The sequence below is a fragment of the Chlorocebus sabaeus genome, chromosome 14, assembly GCF_047675955.1.
Source record: "Chlorocebus sabaeus isolate Y175 chromosome 14, mChlSab1.0.hap1, whole genome shotgun sequence".
NCBI lineage: Eukaryota > Metazoa > Chordata > Mammalia > Primates > Cercopithecidae > Chlorocebus > Chlorocebus sabaeus.
This window is the reverse complement of record NC_132917.1, coordinates 1,977,066-2,000,057: the sequence shown is the minus strand read 5'-3', so window position 1 is coordinate 2,000,057 and position 22,992 is coordinate 1,977,066. Positions and strand designations below refer to the sequence as shown.

The following is a 22,992-nucleotide window of genomic DNA, read 5'->3' as shown; positions in this document are numbered from 1 at the left end:
AGCCTCCTGCTCCTTCCACACCAGCCCCCTCCTGCAGAACCTGAGCCTGGTTTGGGCCACGAGCACATGCTCACTCCCCAACCTAGGCGATTGGTGCTGGCACCAAGCACCGTGCCAGATCCAGACGCTAGACCGAGGGGCCCATGCCTTTCATTCCTCCAGCATCTGCTCTGTGCTTGCCTGAAGGAGCAGGGCAAAGCATGAGTCAAAAGCTTATTGGCTAAGCATTGCAAAGTATTCAAGTAAGCATTGTTCTAGGTAACTCAGCATTATGACCCCACTTATGATAGAACTCACCTCTACAAGATGGCAACATTGTATATGAGGAAGCATCCAAGCAGAAACAATAACAACACAATGACATTCTTCGGTTTTACATTTGCTTATGGCTCCTGAGCTCTAAAGTAAAATCATCTTAGCTGCCATGTATAATGAGCCTTCTCTGCAGCAGCCCTTGGCCACTGACACCTTTTCTAAATTGCCAGGCTGGTCTGACCTTCCTCCCTTGATCACTCAGGCAGATAAGACCCAGAGACATCACCCAGGTAGCCCAGTATCGCCCACTAATGGAAGCACTAGGTTAATGAATGTAAACCCTTTGTTAGCTTTGCCAAATACCCTCTAACCAGCCTCTTAGTGGGTATTCTTTGGTCATTATAGTGCATCTTTCTTGTACACGACATCATTTCTTAATTTGCATTTCTGTGATATATTAGAATAATCAATTCATATTTGACAGCTAATTTTCTTGTGTAATCTTGACAATGCTATTCTACACGTTGGCTTATTTCCCAGAATCCAGTCAGTACATCCTCTCCATAAATCCAAGAGTGGCCGAGGGTCATCAGGCAGCGTCTGTGCCTTTCTCCAACCGAATCTCCCTTTCGGAGACCTTTGGTACCTTGTTCAGAACATGGACGGACCCAGCTGATGCCTGAGTTTAAGCCTGTTGTGGGCTACAGCACAGCGTAGGGTGGCCCGCATGCCGCTGCTGCTGAGCTGGGCAGAGCCGGGCCTGGAAGCACCCGCCCACCAGGAGGGTGCTCTGTCTCCCAGGGTGGAGCCCTCCCGACTTCCGGCAAGCTCCGGATCCGGATCTCCGGATGAGCCCTCCCGACTTCCGGCCAGCTCCGGATCCGGATCCCCGGATGAGGCGGCTGCGCTCGGCTTTCTCAAAGGCGGCGCAGTCCGTGGCGGCAGCGGCGGTGGCGGGTTCACACTGAGGCAGGCGTGCGCGGCCCATCTCTCTTTCTCTCCCCTTTGCTGGAGGTGGCGAGGGGTCCAGGTAGAGTGATCCGATGTGCCCCCCACCCCCTGGACGCTGCCCTTCTCTCGCCCTCACCTGGGGCCCCTGAGCTTTGTCCTGTGGGCTCCGCTGGTCGTGACGGGGCCCCACACTCAGAGAAAAGCACCCCGTGGCCCCCCGGATAACCCCACAGAGGCGAGCCTTGCACTCCCGAGGAGAGGGGCAGGTTTTCTCAGGACCTGCCCTCCTGGTGTTGAGGGGCCCCACACAGGGCCATGCCGATGTTCAAGAACTTTCCACCAGAGCAGGGTGGGGTGGCAGACTCAGGAGTCTCTGAGGAGTGGGCGCCATCAGGGCCCCGCCCTGGACGGAGAGGTTCCCTGTGCCTCCGGGGCCTCAGGGAGGCAGGCAGAGGCCGGACTGGGCACCCCGCTCTCCTGCAGCGAACCTTGACCTGCAGGACAGCCTCTGCCATGGGCATTTCCTGTCCCAGGAAGCCAGCGAGGCCTGAGAAGCCGCTCTCTTACTAACACACTGAGTGGGTAAGTGAGCAGTTAGCTGGTTGGCTGCTGTTGTTGCTGTGTGTTTAGCTGAGAGACCGCTTTCTGTCTGTGGAACAGTTGGGCCTCCCGCGGCCCGGGCCACCCCTGCTAGAATCCCCGCCGGGCTGCCAGGATCCACAGCTCTCAACGCAGGCCCTCCAGTCTCCCTCCTGGGCATGGCCTGGGGATACCCGGCTCTCTGAACCCTGCTCCTCAGTCTCCTCTGGTGCAGGCAGAGATGGGCCAGCCCCACCAAACCTCTCACCCACGTCCCTCGTACACCCTTGTCACAGTGGAGGGGACAGACTAGGGCCACCTCACCTGACTGTATGGCATAGGGTGAAGCCGTAAAAATGTGTTCTTAAGTTTTAAGAAGTGTGTTTAGTGGAGACAGTAACACCTAGGCCACAGTTTTATTATAATTGTTAAATAAAGAGTCAAGCCCTATACCCCTAACTAGAGCATGGCACAGGGTGGTACTGACGGAAAGTCTGTGAAACGAGCAATAACAGGACCAGGAAGCCAGGGCTGGCCCTGCTACTTTGAAGCACGGATTAGGAGAACTTGGCACTGGATGTTTGGTTTTCTATTTCTTGCTGAAGCTCTGCCTGTCTTTGTCCCAATCAGGCACGTGACTGATTAGTTCAGATTTTTGATTAGTTCAGATTTTTGTTTTGCTTCATGTATCTTGTTCTGAATATTGAGTTTGAGTATAATCGCAGTAGGTCACACTACCTGTTTAAAAAATTTATCCAGTGTGCAGGTTTGGGAGCTGGGGTGACAGGAATGGTTATATGTAAATTTATGTAAATGAACATGCTAATGTCCGTGTGTTCTTGCATTGTGTTTCGGTGAGCGTTTCCCTTTTCACACTGTCACAGGTGAGTCCACCAGGGAGCTGGGTTCACCATACGTGCTCAAGAAGACTTGGGGGAATTGATGTCCCAGCTTAAAACAATCTGATTACTTTTCTCAAAAGATCTCAGAAGTTCCCCCACACTATTCCAGTAGGGGGGTGGGTATCACACACCACTTGTCTACCAACGTATCTGCCTTCTTATGGGAAAATCACTCTGTGTTTCTTACAGATGCTAATTTTAAAATTGACTTTGATTCAAGAAGTATCATTTGCTGCTATTTGGTGTGAAATACTAGACAAGATAAACACAGCACAGCTCTCACATTCGAGAACCCTGTAGACTGATAAACGGGAATCACAGTTGAGAGGGAGCTGGTATCCCCAGACCATGAGGCTGTGTGTAACTGTTTGTTCAAGGGCTCACTCCGGGAGCTTGAGGAGAGCACACCGAGTCAGGGGCACGCTGTTGTGAGTTCCAGCTGCTCTGTGAAGCCCGAGGCTTGAAGGCAGCGCTGTGGCCAACCTAGGGAAGAAGGAACAACAGGCAGCAGGGCCCCACGCCTCCACCCTCCACCCAGGGCTTCTGAACTTCCGTCTGGCAGTCAGGGCCCCACGCCTCCACCCTCCACCCAGGGCTTCTGAACTTCCGTCTGGCAGCCAGGGCCCCACGCCTCCCACCGTCCACCCAGGGCTTCTGAACTTCCATCTGGCAGCCAGGGCCCCACGCCTCCCACCGTCCACCCAGGGCTTCTGAACTTCCGTCTGTATTGGGTGTGCCTATAAAATTAAAAACACAGAAAATGTCCACAGTGAAAAAAAAAAGCACTGTACAAGATGCAGTGGGGGCAATAAAAACAGACCCACAGGAACCCAGTGAGATAGTCCAGGCTGGCACAGTCAGGCCTGGGCACGGGCAGCTGTGGTGGGACAGGCAGAACACGTCCATGGGTGGGAGCTAAGTCAGAGCTAAGGCTGAAAAGATGCAGAAGCCCTGCAGTTGGTTGAAAATGAAAAGGATGGAGGGAAGGCTCAAAGGTGATTTTCCGGTTGTAGGAAGCTGATTGGGAACACCTTGATGATACTGATAACAGCAGGAAGTCAGAATTGGTGGACTGAGGCTGGCTGTGGAAGGACCTTAGGATGAGCCGTCACTGGGTGCCTGCATGGGGAAAGTAGGCGGACACTGGAAATTTGGGAGTAGAAGCTTTGGTGGGAAAAAAAAAAAAAAACCAACAGCAACAACAAAGCAGGCCTGGAGATGAAGCTTTATGAGTTGTTTAATTAGAGGTAGAAGTTAAATTCATGCAGTGAATGAAGTTGCCAAGGATGAAAGTAGAGGCTCAAGCACAGAATCTAGGGAACATTTTAATTTGGCAGAGGAAGGAATAGAAAGAGCAGCTTGGAAATTATCAAGTGAATCCATCAGCCACAAGGGGAGGGAATTTCAAGAACAATGAAATGACCAAGCCAGCCAAATGCCAGGAAGAGCAAAAGGCAGAACGGGAGTGTGCACCTGCACCAGGCAGGTTTGGGTGCTGTGTTACTTTTTTTGTTTGTTTTTTTAATTAATTTTGTTTCTAATCAACACATAGTAATTGTAAGAATAAGTTCTGGTGTTCTATTACCTTGCAGGCTGACGCTAGCTAATAATAATGTAGTATATATATTCCAAGACGCCTAGAAAAGGGATCTTGAATGGGTGCCTTTTGAGAATTAATTTTAGTAAGAGTAGTGGCAGAAGGTAGATAAAATATGTTAATTTTTAGATTATAGTCAAGATAAAAAATTTCAGAATTATTTGGAATTGGCATTTGTTTTGAGAGAAGTATTTTAAAAATCAACGTAAAATATCTTCTCGGAAGAGAGTCCAAGTTTTCCAGATATAAAGAAAGCAAGCTGGCAAAGTAATTCTGCCCTGAATTTTTGTTTGAATTAAGGGACTTTAAAATTGGGTAATTTCAAAGGTGCCTATTCCAGTGAACACCATGCAATCTTATGACAGTATTATAGTTCTCTCAAAAGGAAAAGCTCGCCCCAGAAAACAGATTTTGCATTGATTTTCATGTTAATGCTTGAAAGAGTTCGTGCCCACAGACAAACATTCTTCCATATCAGAGGGCCACATGGTCCCAGGCTACGTTTCTCAGAAAGAAGAATTCACTTAGTCCAAGAGGAAGACTCACTAGACAGCCTTTTCAGGTTCCTCCCCATCCAACTATTCAGTCCTCCGTGTTGTCTGAAGAAAAAAACAAAAAATCAATACAAAGCAAAAGCATTGTGCCACCAGGGCAGGGGCACTGCTCCGAGTTCTACCTCTGCGGGGTCCTTCAGGAGCCCGTGCTGGGAGCTTCCCATCCACATCCGCTGGGTATTAGGCGCCACCCACTTTGTTGGTGCAGGCTTATGCCAGCCCCCTGAAGTGGAGAGCGAGAGAGAGAGAGATTGCCCCCACAGTTTTGGGTGGAGCTCAGCTGGGCTCTGCACACACACAGGCCAGCCAGAGGACCATCCACAGGCAACATCCAGGCAGCTGCTGGGAAACAGGCTGACCCCGTCTGTAATGGACGTTCTGTGCACAGCCGAGATGAACAGTACACGCACGAGTCTATGCAGTCCAGCCCAGCATTCCTCTGAGGGAGGCAGCTGGTGTCCAGGATTCGGTGAAGTGCCCACACTGGTCATAAAGATGACTCAGGCCCCCACCCTGATGTCCCTTCCACCTCTCCCCTTTTTTCTTTCCCATCAAGATGACCTCACAGTGTCTTTCCCTGGGGTGCAGTTTAAAATTGTCAGACTCACGTCTACTCTGTTGCATTGACAAAGATGTGGGCAGCACACCTTTGTCAGTATCACAGGCTAACCCAGCAAGTATCATGAAAGATGCTTTCTTTCCTAGATAGTGAAGAAAATTTACCTTCTCCTGGGCCATGTAGGTGAGTCCTGAATGTGACTGACATTTGACACGCTGGCCTCTGAGCATCTGTGGCCGGTTCTGAAAAGTAGTTATTTAAGATGAAATGCCTCTGCCAATATTTGGTCACAGGTAGGCAGGTGACCCGCCTTCCATCACATTTGCTCAAGTTGACCATATCAATTTGCAGTCTGATAAATCACTGTTTTTGGAAAGATAAATACAGACAAAGGACTGACATTGTACATCCACATATTGTGTACCTTTCTAACTCCAGAGAAGGTCTGGTAGGTTAACAGGTGGAACAGCAGAGGTTGAAATCTCTCTCAATACTTGTTGTATCATTATTTAAAGGTAGAATGTGTATATCCTTTTGTTTAAAAAAAAATACCTAAAATTAATGCTGTGGAACTCTGAGCCTGCCAAGGAAAACACTGTTCCACAAAATAAGGGCATTTAAATTTGCATGAGAAGATGTTAACCCGCACAGAGCATAGACTGTAGCTTGTCAGACCACTTGGAGGTGGGTACTGGAGCTCTCTAGGACATGTGCTTCTAACTGTGCAGAGAGAAAGAATCCCACTTGTACCCTGGCAGAAATCCCTCCCAATTTGGAAGGAATCCTGCATAGCCTCGGTAGATGTGCGCCTGTGAGGTTGCCATGGCAAAGTGAGGCCATATTTAACCAACATTCTGAGGTTATTCCTTTTACAAACAAAGTGCTGCGCCCACTCGCCCGAGGGAAGTGCAGACATACGAGAGGTGTCATCCTCGCAGACTCCCGACCCTGAGATTTTTCAGCCCCTTTTGTGCTGGCTCGCACTCAGGACATTTTGGAACTGCCGCTCGTGTCAGTGACGTCTGCTGTGCGAGCATGATGTCTCAGTCACAGAGGCATCTCGGTAAACTTACACATTTAATGAATGCAAGTAAAAAGTCATGTTTCTTGTCCGCCTCTAAGTGTCTTAAAATCAGAAGGGCCCCAGATAAGTGAAAATACCACCCATGTCCTCATAAATGTGCTCCAGTCGACCCTCACTCCAGTCGACCCTCACTCCAGTCGACCCTCACTCCTCGCCACCTGGTTTCCAGGTGGAACATAGAGGACTAGTCCCCAGAGGGCTGTTTAAACATAACCTGTGTCATTTGCTCCCCACATAAACCCTGTAAAAGCCTCCTGCCACTGCTGACACCGGTCTGTGGCATCAGCCTCCTATGTCAACCTTCCCCTGCCCACCTCCCACCTTACCCCACCCCTGCTCTCTGCAAATCCCAGACCTCCTGTTTACTCCTTGAATCTGAATCTCTTTCTCCTGTGCCTGTGCACCTGCTGTGTCCTCAGTCTGGGCCTTTGTTAGCTGGTTTCTCAGGCAGTAGGAACCCAACTGTCACTTCCTTAGAAAAGCCTTTCACCCTCCTGAGCTCCCCACCCTTCTCAAGTGGTCCCTCTGGGAGACCAGCCAGCATCGCCAGTGGTTTTCTTCTCGGGTGTCTGCCCATCGTCACTTACTATGTGGAGAGGGGCCATGAGGACGCAGACTCACCTGTGCAGTTCACAGCCTTCTGCCGCAGGAGGGAAGGTCCTTGGTCTTCTGGAAGGAGCCGTTCAGAGGCAGCTGGGGTCCGTGCAGCTATGCTAACTGGGTCAGATTCCTGTTTTACATCAATCCCAAATAAACTTTGGCTAATTAAAGATCTACATTTTGAAAATCAAATATATGTGAGGATTAGGAGTAAATCCTGGAGCCTGCCTTTTCCCTTAGAATAGGAAAAGGCTTCTAGGTGCCACAATGTGGATGTTATAAAAGACTGATGATTGTACGCAGATCAAAGTTTAAAGCTTCGGAGCAAGAAAAGTTTATAAACAAAGCCAAAAGACCAGCAGTAAACGGGGGAACTATGATACGAAAAGATTAAGTATGCAGAGTACATATACACAATGTAATAAAGAAGGTGAAGTAAATAGCTGCATCACAGAAGAGGAGGTAGACGTGTCTAGGAACTACATATTCAGACTCCAGTATCTGTAATACACAAATACACCATCAAACCAGCAATCAAGTTAGGTAAAACCACACAATGGCAAATGTGTTAGCGAATGTGCACTTTCCTGTGCTGATGATAAATTGATGAGAACACTTTGAAGGGCAACTTGTCGACGTCTGTGGAAATTTTAATTAAATCTCTACCCTTGAGAAATACGGGTATGTGTGCATGAGAAAGAGACACATACAAAAATTTTATTACAGTATTGAGCATTTGGTGAAAAATAGGAAAAGAAACCCTGAATTTATACAACACGTGATAGTTTTATAAACTGACTGTACCCATACTATGGAATAACAGCCCCCACCAATCCTCACAATCAAGGTATCACTAATTACACTGGCTGGCGGCTGGGCACGGTGGCTCACGCCTGTAATCCCAGCACTTTGGGAGGCTGAGCTGGGTAGATTGCTAGAGCTCACGAGTTCAAGAGCAGCCTAGACGACGTGGTGAAGCCGCGTCTCTACAAAAAAATACAAAAATTAGCCGGGGGCGGTGGCGCATACCTGTAGTTTCACCTACTTGGGAGGCTGAGGTGGGAGGATCCCTTGTGCCCAGGAGGCAGAGGCTGTAGCGAGTTGAAATCCACCATTGCACTCTAGCCTGGGTGACAGATCATACTGTATCAAAAAATAAAGAAAATAATTACACTGGCATGCAAATGTTAACTCAAACTGAAAAAAAATAGCAGAAGAATATTTACAGTATAATATTTATGGTAAAAAAATGAAGTAGTTCTAGCATTTCCATATGTAGTAGGACTAAGGGTGTGGCAGCCTTTGTGTGAGTGTGCATGTGTGCATGTGCATGTAGACGTATGTACAGCAAATACAGAAAAAACTCACGAAGGTGTTTGCCTGCATGGCAGAGAATGACATGGATCTAAAGGAACTTGAGTTATCCACGAAGTCTGAACCCCCACACTGAGAATATATTTATGTATCACTTTGGATCAGTGGACTTGGGGTTAGGGCCTCTGGGCTTGGATACCAAATCTCTTCTCTTGTCTGAGTGGCCTTGGACGTTGTATTAGTCTGTCCTCATGCTGCTAATAAAGACATACCAAAGACTGAGTAATTATGAGGGAAAGAGGTTTAATTGACTCACAGTTCCACAAGGCTGAGGAGGCCTCACAATCATGGCAGAAGGCAAGGAGGAATAAGTCACATCTCACATGGTGGCAGGCAAGAGAGTGTGTGCAGGGGAACTCCCCTTTATAAAACCATCAGATCTTATGAGACTTACTCACTGTCACAAGAACAGCGTGGGAAAGACCCGCCCACCATGATTAAGTTACCTCCCACCAGATCCCTCCCACAACGTGTGAGAATTATGGGAGCTACAATTCAAGATGAGATTTGGGTGGGGACACAGCCAAACCATATCAGGCATGTTACTTGACCTTACATAAGTCCCCCAAATTAATTTCTTTTTATGAGAAATGGAGATAAAGCTAAACTTACACAGGAGCCAGCATCTAGTATTGTATTAAGGTTGGAAGATATTTCTTACCCAAGTCAAAACCATCCTCTCCATCTGTCAACTCACAAATCAGCAGCTGCCCCAGGTCTGTGTAATATCACAAATCAGCAGCTGCCCCAGGTCTGTGTAATATGCCCTTGTGAGTGTAGACAGGTGGAGAGCAACCCTCCCTAGGAGGTGTTCTCTCTCTGGAACTCAAAATGTAGGTGGTGTTGAGGAACCGCAGGGCCTCTTTCCCGACCTCCTACACAAACACTGGGCTCACCTTTTTGGGGGAGTTGATCTCTGCGTGAAACAGGAGAATCCATTGACCAAGGATAGGTAAGCAGCACACAGTCTAAGTGTTCAGGCCCTGGATCCACTGCTACTTCCTGAGGGTTTGAGGGTCTAATCACTCCTCAGCTTTGCGTTGCTTTGCAACATGTGCCATGCCGTAAACGGTGGAGAGCAGGAAAGGCTGAATCTGATGAGCAGCCTGTCCAGTCCTCGATCTGACCCAGTATTTTCAAGATTTCCTCCTCCACAAAAGGAGCACTGAAGCACATGGCCCAGTGAGACTCTTGCTCCTCATATTGGCCCATGGGTCGCTAAGTAACTAGTGACCAGTGCAGGTCCTTCCATCCCTGTTCCTTTGTCCCTCCCTCTGCTTCTCCATCTCTCCGTGGCCACCATCCAGCGGGACGGTGGGAGGGCCCTAGGATGCATCAAACTCAACCTGCAATCCAAGGAGATGACCAGCTGCATCTTCTGCCATGACCCTAGTTAGTGTCTGAGGGCAGACAACAGACAGAGAAACAGACACTAGGCAAGAAGGTCTTATTTTCTCTGCCCTAGAATATTTTTAGGTGAGGAAAAGAGAAAGAAAAATCAAACCTGCTCAACGTCATCTGAGATTTTAAAAGTAGAGTCCACATGCTTTGGGTCTATACTGCCTTCTTTATGCGGGCATTACTCTTTGGAATCCATGTGGAAAATCAATTATGTACGTGTGTGAGTGTTTGTGTGTGTGTGTATGATAAAGGCACAAATAGTGAGAAATAAACTCTAAGAGTGTAGTGCTTGTGTACAAAACAGATACCTGCTTTCACTAGATTAACATGTTATTAATACTTTTAGGTGAAACAGGTACTTAAATAAAAACAACAAATTAAATCCTTAAAGGTGCAAAATTTTGAAAAATATGAAAGAAATTGAAATGCAGTCTCTGCCCCAGAAACCTAGCATTCAAATACAGGAAGAAAGTCAACATATAACATCCCTTCTGTGGTCTGTTGGATTATGAGATGGATGGATGGATGGATGGATGGATGGATGGATGGATGGATAGATAGATAGATGATAGATAGGATTATACTTATAATTTTGCAACCTAATGTGTACTTTTTAAAAATTACATCTTAAGTGTTTAAATGTTGCTACAAAGTCTTCATAATACTTGTCTTACTTGGGGACGAAAGGGACCTGTGTCTATTGGACCCTGGCTGTGTGTTGAATATTTTGTCGTGTAATTCATCCAGCCACCACACAGCAAGGTATTGTGACCCTCGCAGTATGAAGGGAACCTGCAACTTACAGCAGGTAGATCTGTAGTTGAAGTCTCTGGCTGGAAGCCGATCTCTCAAGCCAGCTTCCTTTTTCAAATCAGAGGTCCTCTCGTCTATACTGGGACATGGACTTGTTGTCAATCACAAAGCTCTTCCCATGCCATCGGATAATTAGATTGTGTTCCATTGTCTGTTCTCCTGAATAACTTTTGCAAACCTGAGAAGATGCAGAGTGCTGCAAAGGAAGGAGGTTAGTTGATGTCAGGTGAGCACAGGTGCCTTCTGGCCTCACAGTGCGATGAGCAGGAAGTGTGGGTCTCTAGGGCAACTCTCAGTGCGGAGTGTAGGAGTCCATGAATACGGCTATAGCCCAAGCCACTCCACAGCCTGTAATGATGTGGGAAGCCCTAGGTGACCCAGCCTGCCTCCCCACCTGACTGTGTTTCGGAGACAACACAGCTATTGATGGGCCTTTGGGCTCAATTATTAGCAAGATTTTAATATCTTCTCCTTTACACTGTAATTTAAGCAGGTAGATGATTGTAAATTGCCATCTGTGTAGTGAAATCCATACTAAGAAAATGTGGGTCTGCTTTCATTAGCTGTGCGCTGGCTGATGGATTTCAGAATGCCATCGCCCAGGTTGGCAGGAAATTCACAGACTTAGATGCATGTACTGGTGGGTCCTATGTGGTTTCGTGTCTTCATGTGATCTAGATAATCACAGATGCATGTGCACACATATGTATTTATATATTTTTTGCTTTTCTTATCCAGCATGCCAGCTCCTTTCTTCCTCTTGATTCTAAATATTATTTTTGTCTTATTGTCTTTGGAGCTCTTCTTTCACATATGTTTCCCCAGTTTGCACAGAAGCTACCTCATGCATCAGCAGCCACAGAGTGCTGTGATAGAGAAGGGTGTTGGATTCCTGCTTATTTCTACAGCATCCTGGACCTCTGAGGAACTGTCTGGCTCGGCAGCATTTAGAAAAGCAAACAGTGCTGTGGCGTCTGTGAGAACTCTTGAGCTGAGGGTTTGCTTCCCCGTCCTGAATTCCAAAGGGCTTTGCTTTGGCAGCTTCATAGGCGGGAGGAGGAATTGCTCTGCTCAGGTGTCCAAGTTTTCAGACAGCTTCCTGGCCAATCTTCCTGAAACAGCCACTTCCTGACCCTCTCCATCTCCTTGCTCTGTGTTCTGGTGTCTGAGTTCCTCTCTCTCCTGGCATATCATGTGTCTGTGCATTTGTTTGCCTTCCCTGCCTGGGCATCTAAGCTCCAGAGAGCAGTGGCTTTGTATGGTTTCACCACAGTGTTGTCCCCTGCACCCAAACAGTGGACATGGACAAAGCTCCCAGCACCTAATTGATGAGTGAATCCTTACGAGGCTTTAGCGGACCCAAGATGAAAGCATATCTTCCTTCCTAAGTTGACGTTTTATTAAAGGAAACAGTGGATGGTGTGTATCCTTTTAGGTTCCAGCCCCTCCCTCATGAACTTTTTGTGAAGGTTTCCTTTGTTCTGCTGTACCATGATCGCAGCGAGCCTCCTGACTTGGGAATTCCACCCATATTCCTGAAGGGACCCCAGTTGGACTGCTTGCCAGAATCTCACTTTGTATGAGTTACACAACACCTGCAAAGTAGACAAAGGGCTGCCCCTTCAAGGGATTGTTGAAGGAAATGAACAAGTGAAATATAAGACAGAACCTGTCCTGGAACCTGGGACAGAGTGGACAGCCGATATGCTGGCAAGAAGTTCCTCCCGCCTCCTCCTTCCCTTGCCTCCCAGGCTTCTCCTTCCACCTTTGTTTCCCCATGTGGCTTTCCATTTCTCTAAAGCAGCTGCAAAGCAAGAGCAGCCAAGAGTCTCTTGAGTTTGCAGAGAACTTTGTAACTCATATAATGTTTTGCACACTTGTTACTTAATGAGGTGTCCTGATGTGTGTTTTGCTTGGAAAGCCCAAAGATAGCCGTTTTAGGATCCCTTTCACAGCCCAGAAGGTGCAGGCTTGGAGATGAGGTAGTTTTCTAGGTGGCCCAGCTGCGGGAGGAGCTGCCTGGCCTCCCATAGCCATGGCTTCCTTATCTTTAGAGCACGGTGGCAACAACCATGCAAGAACGTGGCCTTTTTGTGAGGATCAAGTGTGACAAGGATGCTGCTGGTGAACATCCTGCGTGCTGCACCTGCACTGTCTCCTTTCCGTCATTATCATGGAGCCCAGATTAAGTCCCCAGAAACGGCGACCCCTGGCAGCCGCGTGCTTGAAGCCCCTGCCCTCGCACCGTTCTCTTCAGCACTGCAGCGCTCTTGCGGCCCTGCCTCCCTTTGTAAAACCCACGTGGCCGACTGGATGATTCATCCCACACCGGGACACCTGGTGTTCTCAGATACAAGTGCCGGCCAAGCTAGCAAATTTGCATTTCAAATTAGGGCCAAGAAGAACAACCTAAAACACAATTTTGATTTTAACACTGTGTCACTCCAAGAAATCCAATAGCCCTTTGTAGGTAAGAAGAGAAAAAAAAGTCAAAGTATCTCAATTCAGAGTTCAAAAGCCTTGCGCTCTGACTCACCAAAGCCTTTCTTTTCAGCACACTCTCTAGCTTCTGCTTCTCACAGGGCTGGGCTGATGCCCCCTTAATTAACCCCTCTTAAGGGGAACTCCCGTGAATCTTCTTCCCCGGAAGCCTGCCGGCTGCGCCTCAGCTCCTGGGACCTAGTCCTCTTGCTTGCCCCAGCGCTGGCACTCGCTGCCTGCCTTGCTGGCTGTTCTTGGCCTAAATACATCTTATCTGCATTCATTTCTTTGCTTCTGTGAGCTCTGGGCTCTGGGCTAAGCACTCAGATTATGAATCAGAGTCAGGCAGGGTGCCCATCCGGGATGCCCAGACACAGATGCCGGAGCTCCTGAGAAGCTGCCAGCAGCAGACGCCTGCGCTCCCTGCTGCGGAGGAAGGAGGATAAACACCTCCTCACCTTCCATGCAGGCACGACCTTCCACCCACTCCTTTGACTCTGGTCTGCTGCTGATGGGCTCTGCCCTGCATGGTTCTCTCCCAGGATGACCGGCCTTCCCGGGGCCGTCCGGAGTGAAGGGCGGATTCTCACGTTTGCCGGAGCACAGGGCTGCTGTGAGCATTAATTAAGTCACTGTTTGGAAGGAACTTGGAGACCGCCCACAAAAGGCGGTTCACAAGGACAAGGGCTAGTTATTAAGGCATTAAATCCCCACATTGCCACTAGATAGAGGCAGCTGAACTCTCTCTGACTGCTCAGGAAAAAAACAGGATTCCTGCCTATCCTACCCCGGGAAAAAAGTGAAATAATAACGAGATGCACTTTACTCGCTCTCAAAGGTTTCTTTCATTTAAAAGGTGCAAAGAGGTGATCTACTCTTGATCCGGTTCTTCCTTAGCAGTTAGTTGTTATTTACTAGGCAGATTGGCTGCATAGGAGAAGTCACGGGCATCCACATTTCTGGTCATAAGAATGGAGTTCCAGCAAGATCAAATCCTGTGATGCATGGAGCAAATACTTCTTCGCCATACCTGTGCCTTAAAAGGTTTATGTGGGAAGGACTACACTTGTGACCTTAAACCAAACCGCGCGGGTGCGGGCACAGTCCTCCACGCAGCAGCAGTGGATGCGTGACTGGCACTGCGGAACCCGCAGGGGTGCTTTGTGTTAGCAGAATTCAGTCGCCCTTCTTGGAGCCCACCTGGGGCAGCAGGGCTCTTGCCTTTCTGGTGAGAATTGCCCCTCATTTCTGAGAACTTCAGCCAGCAAGATGGAGTTGGTGGCAGCCTGCCTCCAGCAGGTTCCCGACCTGCAGAGCAGTGCGCGATCTGAAGCCTGGCTCCCCAGACATTCCCTGATCAGCAGCCAAAGTTACAGCCAGAAGCAGAATTCTGGGCATGGCAACATGTATCTGAGCCCTTGTGCCCTTGTTCCAGGTTCCATGAGCCTCTGGTTCCAGGCCCCAGTGGGCCACACAGGCAATGAGTTTGGGTTAATGTTCCAGGTTCTAGGCCTCAGGTCCCGGCTCAGCAGGTGAGGCTGTGAAGAGGCAGAGCCCAGTGGCTGGATGGGAGGGTGTCAGAGGCCCCACAGACCCATTGCTGATGGGTGAGGATCTTGAGGATCTTAGCCTGGAGCAGAAGGGCACAAAGGGGGTTCCCATGCGCCATTCGAGGGAAGCCTTGCACCTGCGTCCAGGGAGGAAGTGACCCCTGGGTCTGTGGGAAGTGGAGGCAGGAGTGAGTAGCTCAGGAGGCTTAGTTGCTTCATTTGTGTTTCCTGAGTGTTCCTTGAGACATCACATGAATATATCAATAACTTTGAGTTATAATTCACAGGCCATAAAATTCACCCATTGGAAGCGTACACTTCAGTGCATTCTAGTATCACATTTTCTCCCATATCTGTGGGATACACTCCAAGACCCCCAGTGGGTGCCTGAAACCATGGATAGTGCCAAAACTCCATATACTATGTTTTTTCACATACACACACATTTGCGGTAAAGTTTAATTTAAAACTTCGGCCCAGGAAGAGGTTAACAATAATAACTAATGACATGAAGCGATGACAACAAGCCAGCCTCAGTGCTCTAGCACCTGGGGCCATCCTCAAGTGCAGTAAGGGCTCCCTGCGTACGACACTGTGGTAGGTACCATGGCAGTGGCTCTCATGACTGAGATGGCTCCCAAGTGACTGACAGGTGGGTAGGGTGTGCGGTGTGGATGGACGCACTGGACAAAGAAATGATTCACATCCCAGCCAGATGGAGCTGGAGGGCGGGAGATTTCATCACGAGCACACAATGGAAAATTCATCATGGTTTATTTCTGGAATTTTCTATTGAATTTTTTTGGACTATGGTTGACCTTGGGTATCTGAAACCACGAAAAGGAAAACCACAAGTAAGCGAGGCCTACAATAGTCACAGATATGGAACAAGTGTCACCCACTCAACTTTAGAACATTTTCATCACCTCAGAAAGAAACCACATCACTCCCACATTCCCCGAGTCTGGCCCTGAATGGCCACTAATTCTACCTTCTGCCTCTTCAACTTTCTCTATTCTGTACTTTTTATGTAAATAGAATCATTAGACGTGGCAATTTGAGACTGACTTCTCTCACTTAGCATAATGTGTTAAACCTTCATTTATGTGGTAGCATCTATCAGTGCTTCATAACTTTTTATGACAGATACATATTTCATTATCTATGAATTCATATATATCCCACATTAGTGAATTTTATTATATAAATAAGCCCCATTCTCTTTATCCATTCATCAGTAGATGGAAATTTGAGGAGATTACATTTTGGCTGTCACAAATAAAGCGACAGTAAACATATACAGTCTTTATATGAATGTGTGAACACATTCTTATTGCTTCTCTAGGAGTGGAATTTCTGGGTCACATAGTGACTTGACTCTGGTCAGTCCACTCAGGAGCTGTCTCACTGTTTTCTAAAGTGACTGTACTGTTGACATTCTCACCATCAACGTGCAGCTTCTGATTTCCTCATGTCGTAGCACCTGGGGCCATCCTCAGGTGCAATGAAGGCTCCCTGCATACAAGTGACAAGTGACCAGCACTTGTCAGCATCTGACGTTTGCTTCTGGACATCCCAGTGGGCATAGCATGGTCTCACTGTAGTTTTGATTTATACATTTCTGATGACTAAAGATATCGACGATCTTTTTGTGTGTTTAGGGTTTTTTGCAGATTTTCTTTGGAGAAATATCTGTTCAGATCCTTTGCCAGTTGTTAATTGAGTTATTTGTCATTCTATTATTGATTTATAATAATTATTTATATATTCTGGATAGAAATCACTTATGAGTGTATGATTTTTAAATATCTTCTCCCCTTCTGTAGATTGTTTTTTTCCACTTTTATGGTGGTGTATTTGCAACACAAAAGTCTGCTTTTTAAAATTTTTATAGCGTTCAATTTATCTACTTTTTTATTGTGCATGCTTTTGTTCTCATATTTAAGAATATGTTGCCAAATCTGAGAGTTGTATAGTTACAGTTCTTTTTTTTTTTTTTCCTGAGATGGAGTCTTGCTCTGTCAACTTGGCTGGTGTACAGTGGTGCAATCTCGGCTCACTGCAACCTCTGCCTCCCAGGTTCAAGTGATTCTCCTGCCTCAGCCTCCCTAGTAGTTAGGATTACAGGCATACACCACCATGCCTGGCTAATTTTTTTGTATTTTTACTAGAGACAGGGTTATGCCATGTTGGCAGGCTGGTCTCGAACTCTTGACCTCAGGTGATCCGCCCGCCTTGGCATCCCAAAGTGCTGGGATTACAGGCATGAGCCACCATGCCAAGCCTAGTTTTAGTTCGTATATGGATCCAAGTTTGGGTCTTGGATCCATTTTGGGTATATTATTGTATACAGTGTGAGATAGGGACATGCTGGAGGCAGGCTGCCACTAACTGCGTCTTGCTGGGCTGAAGTACTCAGAAATGAGTACTCCTGTTTGCATGGGGATGTCTGGTTGGTTAGAAAGATGATTCTCTCCCCTTTGACTAGCCCCGGCACCCCTGTGAAGAGTCTGTTGACAGTAGGTGCGTCTTGGTATGGATTCTGTTCCACTGAACAGAGTGGCACCACTCTGTCTTGATTGCTGTTGCTTTGTAGTGAGTTTTGAAGTTGGGAAGTGTTTGCCGTCCTATTTTGTTCTGTATGATGTTAGCTGTGGGTGCGGCTTCTAAATCTTAAAGTTCACAAAGCCATTGCATAGAAGATCATGGATTTAATCTTTGGTCTTTTAATGGTAGAACATTCCTAGAAGGGTGTCGGATCGATCATTGGGTAGTTGCAGCCATGGGAAGTGTATCCAGAAGATACTGAGACTTGACCCGGTGTAGTGAATCTGTGGGTATGATGGAGAGACAGCAGCAGAGCCGCACCTCCTGTGTGCCTTTTTTCCTAACACACTGCTGTCACTGGCAGCAGGCCCTGTCTACACCCAGACAACACCTAACCGTCCCCACATTACACAGCTTGTTCATAGCCAAGCAGAACTTAACAACGTATAGTCAGCCTCCAGACTTGCAGCTTCAAACATCTAGGTCTAGGGGAAAAATAGTTGGCTTCCCATTCTTCAAAGTGTTTTCCCCCAAACCTGAAGGGTCATTTAGGAACAAGTTGTTTCTTAATCCTCTGCTGCCTATGCTTCTCACTTTCCTCACCCTTTACACAGAAAAGCAGCTGAGCAGGAGGAGAAACAGGAGAATCTACACTGAAGTTCTGCCAGATGGGCACTGCCTTGGTGTACTCTCCATTTTACCCCATAGATGCCCAAAATGTAAAGGCAGAGTTTTTGCACAGCTTGAGAATGATCTTTAAAATGCAATGGGAGGCTGGTTTCAAATATGCAAATCAATGTGATGCATCCCATTAACAGAACGAAAGATTTTCAAGCCCCATGATCATCTCAACTGACACAGAAAAAGCTTTTCACAAAGTTCAACACCCTTTCATGATAAAAAACAAAAACAAAAACACCTCTTAACAGTTTAGGTGTAGAAGAAAAGTTCCTCAACATTATGAAAGCTATTATGTAAAACCTGCAGCTAACATAATTAACAGGGAGCAACTGAAACTTTCCCACTAAGATCCAGTAGAAAGCAGAGATGCCCTCCCTTGCCACTTCTATTCAGCATGGGATTAGAAGTACTAACAAGAGCAGTCAGACGAGGAATGAAAGAAAATAAACAAAAGGGATCCATTTCAGAAGGAAGAAGTAACATTTCTCTATTTGCAGATGACATGATCCTATATGTGGAAAATCCCAAAGATTACACACAAAAATACTGTTAGAATTATGAATGAATTCAGTAAAGTTGCAGAATACAAAATCAGCATACAAAAATCAGTAGCATTTGTGTAGACAAATAATAACCTAGCTGGAAAAAGATTTGTACACTGAAAACTATAAAACATTAAAGAAAGAAATGGAAAAAGGTACAAATAAATGAAAAGCTATTTCATATTCATTAGGAAGAATTAATATTGTTAAAATGTCCATACTACCCAAAGTGATATACAGATTTAACACAATCCCTATTAAAATCTTCAATAGCAACAATAGCTATTTTCACAAACATTGGGAAAATATCCTAAAATGTTTGTAGAACCACAAAAAACTCCAAGAAGCCAGGAAAAAAAAAAAACACTGAGAAGGAAAAACAAAGTTGGAGGAATCATACTTCTTGATTTAAAATTATATTACAAAGCTATAGCTATTGAAGCAGTATGATACTGGCATAAAAACAGAACCATAGACCCATGGAACAGAACATAGAGCCCCAAAATAAATTGAAACACATAAGTGCAACTAATTTTTGACAAAGTCACCAAGAGGACACAATGGGGAAAGGACAGTCCCTTCAATAAACAGTGCTGGGAAAACTGAATTTTCACATGGAAGATAATAAAACTGGATCCTTGTCTTATACATTTAAAAAAAAATTAACTCAAAATGGATGCAAGCCCTAAATGTAAAACCTGAAACCAAAAAACTCATAGAAGAAAATGTTGGAAAAAATCTCCTTGACCTTTGTCACAGCAATACTTTAAAAAATGTTACCCAAAAGCTTAAATGACAAAACAAAAATAAATAAATGGACTACACAAAACTAAAAAGCTTCTGCACAAAGAAACAATATCAAAATGAAAAAGCAACCTATAGAGTGGGAAAAAAAATGTTTGCAAATCACAGCTGATAAGGGGTTAATATCCAAAATGTATAAATAACTCTTACAAATCAAGAGTAAAAATAAGGCAAATAATCCTCAAATGAGCGAAGGTCCTACACAGACATTTTTTAAAACAATAAATAAAAATGTCCAACAGGCAAATGAGAAGGTGTTCAACATCACTCCTCAAACGGGAAATGCAAAATAAAGCCATCATCGTCACCTCCTGGCCTGTTCTCCCTGCCCACTGCACAGATGAAGACCAGGGCATTGCAGTAAACCAAAGGTCTAATTAATGCCAGGCTGGCCATGGCCGTGGCAGATGGAGTTATTACTCAAATCGATCTCATGGAAGGCTTGTAGGTTACGGGATTTTCAAGGACAGTTTGAGGAAACGGTGGGGCGCCCAGGCAGTGGCTGCTTGCTGCCAACTGACTGGGATACAGTCACGGTGTGGGAAAGCTCCCACTGTGCACTGAGTGGTTTCTGGGTGGGGCCACAGGAGCGAAAGAGTCATCTACTGGGGGGTCCACGTGGAGCCATGGGTATCAGGCATGCAAAAAACCCTGAAAAGATGCCTCAAAAAGCCGATCTTAGGTACTACCATAGTGATGCTCTCTGCAGGACCTCCGAAATAATGGCTGGCCATCATGAATATCTACACCTTAACAGAATTCAGGCTCCACTTCTCCCCCTCACGGGGTGGTCTCTCATTAGCTTTACAAAGGCAGTTGGGTTTGGGGGAAGCCTATTAATTATCATTTAAACTGTCAACTAAATGTCTCCCGAAGCTAACTTGGCAGCTTGAGGCTAAAGGCAAAATGGCATTGGCTGGATCAGATCTTCCACTCCCAGAATTTTCTCACTGTTAACCATTTATCAAAGGTGGTTTCATCAAAAGTTACCACTTCATACCTGGAAGGACAGCTGTGTGAGTGCAAAATAACAACTTGGGACCCCAATTCCTTGTACCAAAAGAAAAAAAAAATTAAGCTGAAAGCTGAGTCATGCAAGAAGTTGCCTTTCCTTTTGTTCCTAAGCAGATAGCTACAGATAAAAGGTTAAATATCTCCACAGGCAGCAAATCCTCATTCACCTTATCTTACGTAAAGTGTCAATTTTCCCTGTTAAGTATTGAAGCTCTCAAATTCATCTTTGGAGAAAGGTGCAGACTGTTTCTGTGATTCTGTTCTTTTTTTTTTTTTCCTTTACCTTGGCAAAATAACCTTCTAAACCCATCTCAGATACTTTTTGGTTTACAACTATTATCCAAAAATCAAGAGATAACAAGGGCTGGTGAGGGTGTGGACAAAAGGGAAACCTTGCACACTGTAATGGGAATGTGGGTTGGTACAGCCATTATGAAAAAGAGCACATTAAAAATAGAACAGCCATGTGACCCACCAGTCCTCCTGAGGAAATTCCCAAAGGAGACAAAATCAATGCCTTGCAAGGATGCCTGCAACGCCCATGTTCATTGCAGCATGATTCACAGTAGCCAAGATACAGAGGCAACCTGATGGACAAATGGATAGAAAAAATGTGGGGGATATATATATCTTCAATGGAATATTATTCAGCCTTAAGAAGAATGCAGTCCTGCTATTTGCCACAATATAGATATACCCAGAAAATATTGTACTAATATAAGTCAGATTCAGAAAGAAAAATATTGTGTTATCTCACTTAAATGAGAGATGATAAATAAGTTATCTCACTTAAATGTGAGATAATACAATATTTTTTCTTTTTTTTTTTTTTCTAAAGAGCTCAGGCTGAGCACGGTGGCTCAGGCCTGTAATCACAGCACTTTGGGAGGCTAAAGGGGGTGGATCATTTGAGCTCAGGAGTTGGAGACCAATCTGGCCAACATGGTGAAACCCCGTCTCTACTAAAAATACAAAAATTAGCCAGTTATGGTGATGTACATTTGTAGTCTCAGCTACTTCGGAGGCTGAGGTGGGAGGATCACTTCAGCCTGGGAGGCAGAGGTTGTAGTGAGCCAAGATCACGCCACTGCACTCCAGCCTGGGTGACAGAGTAAAACCCTGTCTCAAAAAAGTAAAAATTAAAATAAAAGCTCAAATACACATAGGTGAGAGTAAAATGGTGGTTATAGGTGGGGGGATGGGGAGATATAAGTCAAATGATGTAAAATAGCAGATACATGGGATGATCAAGTCTAGAGATCTAATGCCCAATATGAAAACTAAAGTTAATAAAATTATACTGTGTTAGAGGCTTTGCTAAGTAAGTAGATTTTAGCTGCTCTTGTCACAAAAAAGTAACCGGAATGATAAATAAGTTAGTTTGTTTCACTATAGTAAGCGTTCTATGATGTATGCATATCGCATATCAACATGTTGTAAACATTAAATATACATGATAAAATTTATTTTTTAAAATTCAGTGGAGAAACTAGGCTTGTAAGCAGACTGTTAGGGTACCATATAATGATGTGCTTTGTGTCTGAAGTAGGAAAGGGTACAAAAGAAAGAAGGCATGCAGGAAAGAAGGCATGCAGGAGAGAACATATGCAGGAAAGAAGGCATGCAGGAGAGAATGCATGCAGGAAAGAAGGCATGCAGGAAAGAAAGCATGCAGGGAAGAAGGCATGCAGGAGAGAAGGCATGCAGGAAAGAAGGCATGCAGGAGAGAACATATGCAGGAAAGAAGGCATGCAGGAGAGAAGGCATGCAGGAGAGAACGCATGCAGGAGAGAACGCATGCAGGAGAGAACGCATGCAGGAGAGAAGGCATGCAGGAGAGAACACATGCAGGAGAGAAGGCATGCAGGAGAGAACGCATGCAGGAGAGAACGCATGCAGGAGAGAAGGCATGCAGGAGAGAAGGCATGCAGGAGAGAAGGCATGCAGGAGAGAAGGCATGCAGGAGAGAACGCATGCAGGAGAGAAGGCATGCAGGAGAGAAGGCATGCAGGAGAGAACGCATGCAGGAGAGAAGGCATGCAGGAGAGAAGGCATGCAGGAGAGAACGCATGCAGGAGAGAAGGCATGCAGGAGAGAACACATGCAGGAGAGAACGCATGCAGGAGAGAAGGCATGCAGGAGAGAAGGCATGCAGGAAAGAAGGCATGCAGGAAAGAATGCATGCACAAAAGGCATTAATCAATATATTATGCTTCTTGATGGAAAAGGAAGCATGGTGCACTGAGGGAGTGGAGTGGGGGTGCCTGAAGCAGCCGGGCCTGGGGCCATGAGAGCAGATGCTGCTCCCAGAGGCTGAGGGGAGACAGTCAGGGAATGCGGAGGTCCACACAGGGAGGTGTGCAGGCATGGAGGAGGCTCAGTGGCCCTGAACACCCACAGGCCCCACACCAGCGTGCTGGCTTACCTCGAAGGTGATGGGGTGGCACTGAAGACTCAGCTGCAGGAAGGGGACATCTCACAAAGACATAGAGAAGGGGCAGGAGAGAAACCCCTGTGGCTGCCAGAGGAAGAAGCAGCAGGCCCCCAGGTCATGGTCCGTCAGCGGGAATCCAGCCACACAGCAGGAGGGAGAGAAGAGCTCTGCTGAGAGGCACCGGGAGGCTGAGAGGAGCTACCCAGAGGCCAAGGCCATGGGCCTGGGTGATGGTGGATGAGCCTGGGCTGCAGGCCTGGTTAGTTACTG

The 22,992-nt window shown here is 46.3% G+C and overlaps 1 protein-coding gene and 1 long non-coding RNA gene across 26 annotated transcripts in view; one reads left to right on the top strand and one right to left on the bottom strand.

Annotated features, from left to right (window-relative positions):
- Positions 1 to 22,992, top strand: part of MYT1L (myelin transcription factor 1 like) — a 529,284-nt gene that overhangs the window by 290,950 nt on the left and 215,342 nt on the right. The gene's annotated exons all lie outside the window — the stretch shown is intronic.
- Positions 1,743 to 13,391, bottom strand: LOC140713285 (uncharacterized). Of its 4 annotated transcripts, none has more exons than XR_012095172.1 (5): positions 13,206 to 13,391; positions 10,660 to 10,865; positions 7,103 to 8,224; positions 5,562 to 5,760; positions 1,743 to 4,883 (listed from the first exon to the last, which is right to left on the bottom strand). It is a non-coding gene; the product is annotated as an uncharacterized lncRNA (long non-coding RNA). The 4 variants fall into 4 exon arrangements; XR_012095174.1 differs by having other exon boundaries at positions 5,562 to 5,639; XR_012095173.1 differs by having other exon boundaries at positions 5,562 to 7,211; positions 8,111 to 8,224.